Source organism: Paramisgurnus dabryanus, chromosome 5 (genome assembly GCF_030506205.2).
Source record: "Paramisgurnus dabryanus chromosome 5, PD_genome_1.1, whole genome shotgun sequence".
Taxonomy (NCBI): domain Eukaryota; kingdom Metazoa; phylum Chordata; class Actinopteri; order Cypriniformes; family Cobitidae; genus Paramisgurnus; species Paramisgurnus dabryanus.
In genome coordinates, this window is record NC_133341.1 from 1522008 (window position 1) to 1533723 (window position 11716).

The window sequence follows — 11716 nt, forward strand, 5'->3', positions numbered from 1 at the left end:
TAGCATGATTAGCATGAAGCTAGCATGAAGCTAGCATGATTTGCATGAAGCTAGCATGATGCTAGCATGATTAGCATGAAGCTAGCATGATGCTAGCATGATTAGCATGAAGCTAGCATGATTAGCATGAAGCTAGCATGATGCTAGCATGATTAGCATGAAGCTAACATGATTAGCATGAAGCTAGCATGATGTTAGCATGATTAGCATGAAGCTAGCGTGATGGTAGCATGATTAGCATGAAGCTAGCATGATGGTAGCATGATTAGCATGAAGCTAGCATGATTTGCATGAAGCTAGCATGATGTTAGCATGATTAACATGAAGCTAGCATGATTAGCATGATGCTAACATGAAGCTAGCATGATTAACATGAAGCTAACATGATTAGCATGAAGCTAGCATGATGCTAACATGAATTAGCATGAAGCTAGCATGATGCTAACATGAATTAGCATGAAGCTAGCATGATTACCATGAAGTTAACATGAAGCTAGCATGATTAGCATGAAGCTAGCATGAAGCTAGCATGAAGCTAACATGATTAGCATGAAGTTAGCATGAAGCTAGCATGATGCTAGCATGATTTGCATGATGCTACCACGATTAGCATGAAGCTACCATGATTAGCATGAAGCTAGCATGAAGCTAGCATGATTAGCATGAAGCTAGCATGATGCTAACATGATTAGCATGAAGCTAGCATGATGCTAGCATGAAGCTAGCATGATAAGCATGAAGCTAGCATGAAGCTAGCATGATTAGCATGAAGTTAGCATGATGTTAGCATGATGCTAACATGAAGTTAGCATTATTAGCATGAAGCTAACATGATTAGCACGAAGCTAGCATGATGCTAGTATGATTAGCATGAAGCTAGCATGATGTTAACATGATTAGCATGAAGCTAGCATGATTAGCATGATGCTAACATGAAGCTAGCATGATTAGCATGAAGCTAACATGATTAGCATGAAGCTAGCATGATGCTAGCATGATTAGCATGAAGCTAGCATGATGGTAGCATGATTAGCATGAAGCTAGCATGATTTGCATGAAGTTAGCATGATGCTAGCATGATTAGCATGAAGCTAGCATGATGCTAGCATGATTAGCATGAAGCTAGCATGATTAGCATGAAGCTAGCATGATGCTAGCATGATTAGCATGAAGCTAACATGATTAGCATGAAGCTAGCATGATGTTAGCATGATTAGCATGAAGCTAGCATGATGGTAGCATGATTAGCATGAAGCTAGCATGATGGTAGCATGATTAGCATGAAGCTAGCATGATTTGCATGAAGCTAGCATGATTAGCATGAAGCTAGCATGAAGCTAGAATGATTAGCATGAAGCTAACATGATTAGCATGAAGCTAGCATGATGTTAGCATGATTAACATGAAGCTAGCATGATTAGCATGATGCTAACATGAAGCTAGCATGATTAACATGAAGCTAACATGATTAGCATGAAGCTAGCATGATGCTAACATGAATTAGCATGAAGCTAGCATGATGCTAACATGAATTAGCATGAAGCTAGCATGAATTAGCATAAAGCTACCATTATGCTAACATGAATTAGCATGAAGCTAACATGAATTAGCATGAAGTTAGCATGATGCTAACATGAATTAACATAAAGCTAGCATGAAGCTAACATGAATTAGCATAAAGCTAGCATGATGTTAACATGAATTAGCATGAAGCTAGCACGATGCTAACATGAATTAGCATGAAGCTAGCACGATGCTAACATGAATTAGCATGAAGCTAGCACGATTTTAACATGAATTAGCATGAAGCTAGCACAATGCTAAAATGAAGAAACATGAAGCTAGCATTATGTTAACATGAATTAGCATGAAGCTGGCATGATGCTAACATAAATTAGCATGAAGCTAGCATGATGCTAACATAAATAAGCATCAAGCTAGCATGATGCTAACATTATTTAGCATGAAGTTAGCAAGATATATTATGAAATTAGCATAAAGCTAGCATGAAACTAGCATGAAGCTAGTATGACCTAGCATGAAGCTAGCATGAAGCTAACAAGACCCAAACACCCAACCCCCATGTCTCTATGATGTTCGGATCCAGAGATATAAGGCTTTGTTTATTCCGTTGCTAGGGTGTTCATATTTGGTTGCTAGGGGCGTGGCTTAACACCTCTTGGCATTAACTAGTGATTACCCTTCGAGTCACGAATAAAACGGTCCAACCCCCGTGTCTCTACGATGTTCTGATGCGGAGATATAAGGCTTTGTTTATTCAGTTGCTAGGGTGCTCAAATTTGAAGGCTAGGGGCGTGGCTTGGGAGTGGCCAATGATGTGCCCAATTGTTACACGCCTAGTCACAAGTAAAACGGTCCAACCCCCGTGTCTCTACGATGTTCTGATGCCGAGATATAACTGTTTGAATTTTATGTTGCTAGGGTGCTCAGAAGTGGTTGCTAGGGGCGTGGCTTAGTAAGTCTTTAAGGATCCTGAGAGACTGATTGGATACTTGAGTAAAATGAGCCCACCCCCATGTCTCTATGACACTGTGGTGCAAAGATATCCATCTGGGCATTTTATAATGGCACTCTATGGGAGATGTTGCTAGGGTGCCCAAAATTGTTGCTAGGGGCGTGGCTTAATAGCTCTGGGATGATCCTGAGAGACTGATTGGATGCCCGAGTAAAATGAGCCCACCCACTTATCTCTACGACACTGTAAAGCAAAGATATCCCATCTGGAACGGTTTTATTCCCTTATATGGGCGTGTTCCCTGCCCCATTATAAGTCAATGGGAAATTTTGGGGGCCTCTTACACCCCAGGGGTACAACTTACACCCCATTGTGATCCATGTTCTTACAGAGTCTACCACCCTCTTCAAATTTAGTAACCCACATGTTTCTAAGGAATCCTCACTCGTACCTATAACCCGTCAAAATTTTTGCAATGTTAAGTCTATGGGATTTTGCCCCATTGACTTTTCATTGGGCATTTTTGGGCACCTCTTACACCCCAGGGGTACAACTTACACCCCACTGTGATCCATGTTTTTACAGAGCCTACCACCCTCTTCAAAAGATGTAACCCACATGTTTCAAAAAAATCCTTGAGAGGAGCTATGACTCGTCAAAGTTGGGCGCAATGTTAAGTCAATGGGATTTTTCGGGTGGTTTTTCGCCCCCCTTTCAGAAATCCTGCACCCGATCGCTTATAAAAGTCATAGCACACCTCTCCTCAATAATCCGGTCGATTTGAGCCCTCTTTCATGGGACTACGTTAAACCGTGCGGGACGAGTTACGCGCCGAAAAAGTGTCCAGAAAAAGAAGAATAATAATAATAACTAGATAGGTACATTTCCTGAAGAAAATGTGAAGTGGTGCTTGCCGTGGCAAAATTCTCGGGACAATATATGATTATACTCCAACCCAAAAGTAAAACGTTCCAACCCACTATCCACTAGTGATTACACTCAGAGTCACGAGTTAAACGGTCCAACCCCCGTGTCTCTACGATGTTCTGATGCGGAGATATAAGGCTTTGTTTACACTGTTGCTAGGGTACTGTATTTGGTTGCTAGGGAAAAAATTGGCATCCACTGGTGATTACACTCTAAGTCACAAGTCAAACGGTCCAACCCCCGTGTCTCTACGATGTTCTGATGCGGAGATATAAGGGTTTGTTTACACTGTTGCTAGGGTACTGTATTTGGTTGCTAGGGAAAAAATTGGCATCCACTAGTGATTACATGCCGAGTCACGAGTAAAACGGTCCAACCCCCGTGTCTCTACGATGTTCTGATGCAGAGATATAAGGCTTTGTTTACACTGTTGCTAGGGTACTGTATTTGGTTGCTAGGGAAAAAAATTGGCATCCACTAGTGATTACATGCCGAGTCACAAGTAAAACGGTCCAACCCCCGTGTCTCTACGATGTTCTGATGCTGAGTTATAAGGCTTTGTTTACACTGTTGCTAGGGTACTGTATTTGGTTGCTAGGGAAAAAATTGGCATCCACTAGTGATTACATGCCGATTCACGGGTAAAACGGTCCAACCCCCGTGTCTCTACGATGTTCTGATGCGGAGATATAAGGCTTTGTTTACACTGTTGCTAGGGTACTGTATTTGGTTGCTAGGGAAAAAATTGGCATCCACTAGTGATTACACTCTGATTCACGAGTCAAACGGTCCAACCCCCGTGTCTCTACGATGTTCTGATGCGGAGATATAAGGCTTTGTTTACTCTGTTGCTAGGGTACTGTATTTGGTTGCTAGGGAAAAAAATGGCATCCCATAATGATTACACTCTGAGTCACGAGTCAAACGGTCCAACCCCCGTGTCTCTACAATGTTCTGATGCGGAGATATAAGGCTTTGTTTACTCTGTTGCTAGGGTACTGTATTTGGTTGCTAGGGAAAAATTGGCATCCCATAATGATTACACTCCGAGTCACTAGTCAAACGGTCCAACCCCCGTGTCTCTACGATGTTCTGATGCGGAGATATAAGGCTTTGTTTACTCTGTTGCTAGGGTACTGTATTTGATTGCTAGGGGAAAAAATGGCATCCCATAATGATTACACTCTGAGTCACAAGTCAAACGGTCCAACCCCCGTGTCTCTACGATGTTCTGATGCGGAGATATAAGGTTTTGTTTACTCTGTTGCTAGGGTACTGTATTTGGTTGCTAGGGAAAAAATTGGCATCCCATAATGATTACACTCCGAGTCACGAGTCAAACGGTCCAACCCCCGTGTCTCTACGATGTTCTGATGCGGAGATATAAGGCTTTGTTTACTCTGTTGCTAGGGTACTGTATTTGGTTGCTAGGGAAAAAATTGGCATCCCATAATGATTACACTCTGAGTCACAAGTCAAACGGTCCAACCCCCGTGTCTCTACGATGTTCTGATGCGGAGATATAAGGTTTTGTTTACTCTGTTGCTAGGGTACTGTATTTGGTTGCTAGGGAAAAAATTGGCATCCCATAATGATTACACTCCGAGTCACGAGTCAAACGGTCCAACCCCCGTGTCTCTACGATGTTCTGATGCGGAGATATAAGGCTTTGTTTACTCTGTTGCTAGGGTACTGTATTTGGTTGCTAGGGAAAAAATTGGCATCCCATAATGATTACACTCCGAGTCACTAGTCAAACGGTCCAACCCCCGTGTCTCTACGATGTTCTGATGCGGAGATATAAGGGTTTGTTTACACTGTTGCTAGGGTACTGTATTTGGTTGCTAGGGAAAAAATTGGCATCCACTAGTGATTACATGCCGAGTCACGAGTAAAACGGTCCAACCCCCGTGTCTCTACGATGTTCTGATGCAGAGATATAAGGCTTTGTTTACACTGTTGCTAGGGTACTGTATTTGGTTGCTAGGGAAAAAAATTGGCATCCACTAGTGATTACATGCCGAGTCACGAGTAAAACGGTCCAACCCCCGTGTCTCTACGATGTTCTGATGCTGAGTTATAAGGCTTTGTTTACACTGTTGCTAGGGTACTGTATTTGGTTGCTAGGGAAAAAATTGGCATCCACTAGTGATTACATGCCGATTCACGGGTAAAACGGTCCAACCCCCGTGTCTCTACGATGTTCTGATGCGGAGATATAAGGCTTTGTTTACACTGTTGCTAGGGTACTGTATTTGGTTGCTAGGGAAAAAATTGGCATCCACTAGTGATTACACTCTGATTCACGAGTCAAACGGTCCAACCCCCGTGTCTCTACGATGTTCTGATGCGGAGATATAAGGCTTTGTTTACTCTGTTGCTAGGGTACTGTATTTGGTTGCTAGGGAAAAAAATGGCATCCCATAATGATTACACTCTGAGTCACGAGTCAAACGGTCCAACCCCCGTGTCTCTACAATGTTCTGATGCGGAGATATAAGGCTTTGTTTACTCTGTTGCTAGGGTACTGTATTTGGTTGCTAGGGAAAAATTGGCATCCCATAATGATTACACTCCGAGTCACTAGTCAAACGGTCCAACCCCCGTGTCTCTACGATGTTCTGATGCGGAGATATAAGGCTTTGTTTACTCTGTTGCTAGGGTACTGTATTTGATTGCTAGGGAAAAAAATGGCATCCCATAATGATTACACTCTGAGTCACAAGTCAAACGGTCCAACCCCCGTGTCTCTACGATGTTCTGATGCGGAGATATAAGGTTTTGTTTACTCTGTTGCTAGGGTACTGTATTTGGTTGCTAGGGAAAAAATTGGCATCCCATAATGATTACACTCCGAGTCACGAGTCAAACGGTCCAACCCCCGTGTCTCTACGATGTTCTGATGCGGAGATATAAGGCTTTGTTTACTCTGTTGCTAGGGTACTGTATTTGGTTGCTAGGGAAAAAATTGGCATCCCATAATGATTACACTCTGAGTCACAAGTCAAACGGTCCAACCCCCGTGTCTCTACGATGTTCTGATGCGGAGATATAAGGTTTTGTTTACTCTGTTGCTAGGGTACTGTATTTGGTTGCTAGGGAAAAAATTGGCATCCCATAATGATTACACTCCGAGTCACGAGTCAAACGGTCCAACCCCCGTGTCTCTACGATGTTCTGATGCGGAGATATAAGGCTTTGTTTACTCTGTTGCTAGGGTACTGTATTTGGTTGCTAGGGAAAAAATTGGCATCCCATAATGATTACACTCCGAGTCACTAGTCAAACGGTCCAACCCCCGTGTCTCTACGATGTTCTGGTGCGGAGATATAAGGCTTTGTTTACTCTGTTGCTAGGGTACTGTATTTGGTTGCTAGGGAAAAAATGGCATCCCATAATGATTACACTCCGAGTCACAAGTCAAAAGGTCCAACCCCCGTGTCTCTACGATGTTCTGATGCGGAGATATAAGGCTTTGTTTACTCTGTTGCTAGGGTACTGTATTTGGTTGCTAGGGAAAAAATTGGCATCCCATAATGATTACACTCTGAGTCACTAGTCAAACGGTCCAACCCCCGTGTCTCTACGATGTTCTGGTGCGGAGATATAAGGCTTTGTTTACTCTGTTGCTAGGGTACTGTATTTGGTTGCTAGGGAAAAAAATGGCATCCCATAATGATTACACTCCGAGTCACAAGTCAAAAGGTCCAACCCCCGTGTCTCTACGATGTTGTGGTGCGGAGACATAAGGCTTTGTTTACTCTGTTGCTAGGGTACTGTATTTGGTTGCTAGGGAAAAAATTGGCATCCCATAATGATTACACTCTGAGTCATGAGTAAAACGGTCCAACCCCCGTGTCTCTACGACATTGTAAAGCGAAGATATCCCATCTGGAACTTTTTTATTCCCTTATATGGGCATGTTTCCTGCCCCATTATAAGTCAATGGGAATTTTCGGGTGCCTCTTACACCCCAGGGGTACAACTTACACCCCAATGTCATGTATGTTCTTACATAGCCTACCACCCTCTTCAAATAATGTAACCCACATGTTTCTATGAAATCCTCACTCGTACCTATGACGCGTCAAAATTTTTCCAATGTTAAGTCTATGGGATTTTGCCCCATTGACTTTTCATTGGGCATTTTTGGGCACCTCTTACACCCCAGGGGTACAACTTACACCCCATTGTGATCCATGTTGTTACAGAGTCTACCACCCTCTTCAAATGTTGTAACCCACATGTTTCTATAAAATCCTTGAGCGGAGCTATGACTCGTCAAAGTTGGGCGCAATGTTAAGTCAATGGGATTTTTCGGGTGGTTTTTCGCCCCCCTTTCGGAAATCCTGCACCCGATCCCTTATAAAAGTCATAGCAGACGTGTCCTCAATAAGCCGGTCATTTTGAGCCCTGTTTTATTGGTCTACGACAAACCGTGTGGGACGAGTTACGCGCCGAAAAAGTGTCCAGATATAAGAATAATAAATAAAGATATAAATAAATAATAAGTATGAGCAATAGTAATAGTGATGCCTTGCATAAATGCAAGCACCACTAATAACTAGATAGGTACATTTCCTTAAGAAAATGTGAAGTGGTGCTTGCCGTGGCAAATTTCGGGGGACAATATATGATTATACTCCATGCCAAACGTAAAACAATTCAACCCACATGTCTCTACGATATTCTGATGCGAAGATATAAGGCTTTGTTTATTCGGTTGCTAGGGTACTGTATTTGGTTGCTAGGGAGAAAATTGGCATCCACTAGTGATTACACTCCGAGTCACGAGTCAAACGGTCAAACCCCCGTGTCTCTACGATGTTCTGATGCGGAGATATAAGGCTTTGTTTACTCTGTTGCTAGGGTACTGTATTTGGTTGCTAGGGAAAAAATTGGCATCCACTAGTGATTACACTCCGAGATACGAGTCAAACGGTCCAACCCCCGTGTCTCTGCGATGTTCTGATGTGGAGATAAAAGGCTTTGTTTACTCTGTTGCTAGGGTAATGTATTTGGTTGCTAGGGAGAAAATTGGCATCCACTAGTGATTACACTCTGAGTCACGAGTCAAACGGTCCAAACCCCGTGTCTCTACGATGTTCTGATGCAGAGATATAAGGCTTTGTTTACTCTGTTGCTAGGGTACTGTATTTGGTTGCTAAGGAAAAAAATGGCATCCACTAGTGATTACCCTCCGAGTCACGAGTCAAACGATCCAACCCCCGTGTCTCTACGATGTTCTGATGCGGAGATATAAGGCTTTGTTTACTCTGTTGCTAGGGTACTGTATTTGGTTGCTAGGGAAAAAAATGGCATCCACTAGTGATTACTCTCCGAGTCACGAGTCAAACGGTCCAACCCCCGTGTCTCTACGATGTTCTGATGCGGAGATATAAGGCTTTGTTTACTCTGTTGCTAGGGTACTGTATTTGGTTGCTAGGGAAAAAAATTGCATCCACTAGTGATTACCCTCCGAGTCATGAGTCAAACGGTCCAACCCCCGTGTCTCTACGATGTTCTGATGTGGAGATATAAGGCTTTGTTTACTCTGTTGCTAAGGTACTGTATTTGGTTGCTAGGGGCGTGGCTTGGGAGTGGCCAATGATGTGCCCAGTGATTACACTCCGAGTCACAAGTAAAACGGTCCAACCCCCGTGTCTCTACGATGTTCTGATGCGGAGATATAAGGCTTTGTTTACTCTGTTGCTAGGGTACTGTATTTGGTTGCTAGGGGCGTGGCTTGGGAGTGGCCAATTATGTGCCCAGTGATTACACTCCGAGTCACAAGTAAAACGGTCCAAACCCCGTGTCTCTACGATGTTCTGATGCGGAGATATAAGGCTTTGTTTATTCGGTTGCTAGGGTGCTCAAATTTGGTTGCTAGGGGCGTGGCTTGGGAGTGGCCAATGATGTGCCCAATTGTTACACCCCTAGTCACAAGTAAAACGGTCCAACCCCCGTGTCTCTACGATGTTCTGATGCCGAGATATAACTGTTTGTATTTTATGTTGCTAGGGTGCTCAAAAGTGGTTGCTAGGGGCGTGGCTTAGTAAGTCTGTAAGGATCCTGAGAGACTGATTGGATGCCTGAGTAAAATGAGCCCACCCCCATGTCTCTATGACACTGTGGTGCAAAGATATCCATCCGGGCATTTTATAATGGCAGTCTATGGTATAGGTTGCTAGGGTGCCCAAAATGGTTGCTATGGTAACCTTACACCCCATTGTGGGGGACGTCCTGACAGAGTCTAGCACCCTCTTCAAATTTAGTAACCCACATGTTTCTATGAAATCCTGGCTCGGACCTATGACCCGTCAAAATTTTTGCAATGTAAGTCTATGGGATTTTGCCCCATTGACTTTTCATTGGGGCACTTTTGGGCACCTCTTACACCCCAGGGGTACAACTTACACCCCATTGTGATCCATGTTCTTACAGAGCCTACCACCCTCTTCAAATGTTGTAACCCACATGTTTCTACAAAATCCTCGAGCGGAGCTATGACTCGTCAAAGTTGGGCGCAATGTTAAGTCAATGGGATTTTTTGGGTGGTTTTTCGCCCCCCTTTCGGAAATCCTGCACCCGATCGCTTATAAAAGTCATAGCACACCTCTCCTCAATAAGCCGGTCGATTTGAGCCCTAATTTATGGGTCTACGACAAAGCGTGCGGGACGAGTTACGCGCCGAAAAAGTGTCCAGAAAAAGAAGAATAATAATAATATCTTTGAGCAATAATAATAGTGATGCTTTGCATAAATGCAAGCACCACTAATAACTAGATAGGTACATTTCCTGAAGAAAATGTGAGTGGTGCTTGCCGTGGCAAAATTCTGGGGAACATATATGATTATACTCCAAGCCAAAAGTAAAACGATCCAACTCCTGTGTCTCTACGATGTTCTGATGCGGAGATATAAGGCTTTGTTTACTCTGTTGCTAGGGTACTGTATTTGGTTGCTAGGGAAAAAAATGGCATCCACTAGTGATTACCCTCCGAGTCACGAGTCAAACGGTCCAAACCCCATGTCTCTACGATGTTCTAATGCAGAGATATAAGGCTTTGTTTACTCTGTTGCTAGGGTACTGTATTTGGTTGCTAGGGAAAAAAATGGCATCCACTAGTGATTACCCTCCGAGTCATGAGTCAAACGGTCCAACCCCCGTGTCTCTACGATGTTCTGATGTGGAGATATAAGGCTTTGTTTACTCTGTTGCTAGGGTACTGTATTTGGTTGCTAGGGGCGTGGCTTGGGAGTGGCCAATGATGTGCCCAGTGATTACACTCCGAGTCACAAGTAAAACGGTTCAACCCCCGTGTCTCTACGATGTTCTGATGCGGAGATATAAGGCTTTGTTTACTCTGTTGCTAGGGTACTGTATTTGGTTGCTAGGGGCGTGGCTTGGGAGTGGCAAATTATGTGCCCAGTGATTACACTCCGAGTCACAAATAAAACGGTCCAACCCCCGTGTCTCTACGATGTTCTGATGCGGAGATATAAGGCTTTGTTTACTCTGTTGCTAGGGTACTGTATTTGGTTGCTAGGGGCGTGGCTTGGGAGTGGCCAATGATGTGCCCAGTGATTACACTCCGAGTCACAAGTAAAACGGTCCAAACCCCGTGTCTCTACGATGTTCTGATGCGGAGATATAAGGCTTTGTTTATTCGGTTGCTAGGGTGCTCAAATTTGGTTGCTAGGGGCGTGGCTTGGGAGTGGCCAATGATGTGCCCAATTGTTACACCCCTAGTCACAAGTAAAACGGTCCAACCCCCGTGTCTCTACGATGTTCTGATGCCGAGATAAAACTGTTTGTATTTTATGTTGCTAGGGTGCTCAAAAGTGGTTGCTAGGGGCGTGGCTTAGTAAGTCTGTAAGGATCCTGAGAGACTGATTGGATGCCTGAGTAAAATGAGCCCACCCCCATGTCTCTATGACACTGTGGTGCAAAGATATCCATCCGGGCATTTTATAATGGCAGTCTATGGTATAGGTTGCTAGGGTGCCCAAAATGGTTGCTATGGTAACCTTACACCCCATTGTGGGGGACGTCCTGACAGAGTCTAGCACCCTCTTCAAATTTAGTAACCCACATGTTTCTATGAAATCCTGGCTCGGACTTATGACCCGTCAAAATTTTTGCAATGGTAAGTCTATGGGATTTTGCCCCATTGACTTTTCATTGGGGCACTTTTGGGCACCTCTTACACCCCAGGGGTACAACTTACACCCCATTGTGATCCATGTTCTTACAGAGCCTACCACCCTCTTCAAATGTTGTAACCCACATGTTTCTACAAAATCCTCGAG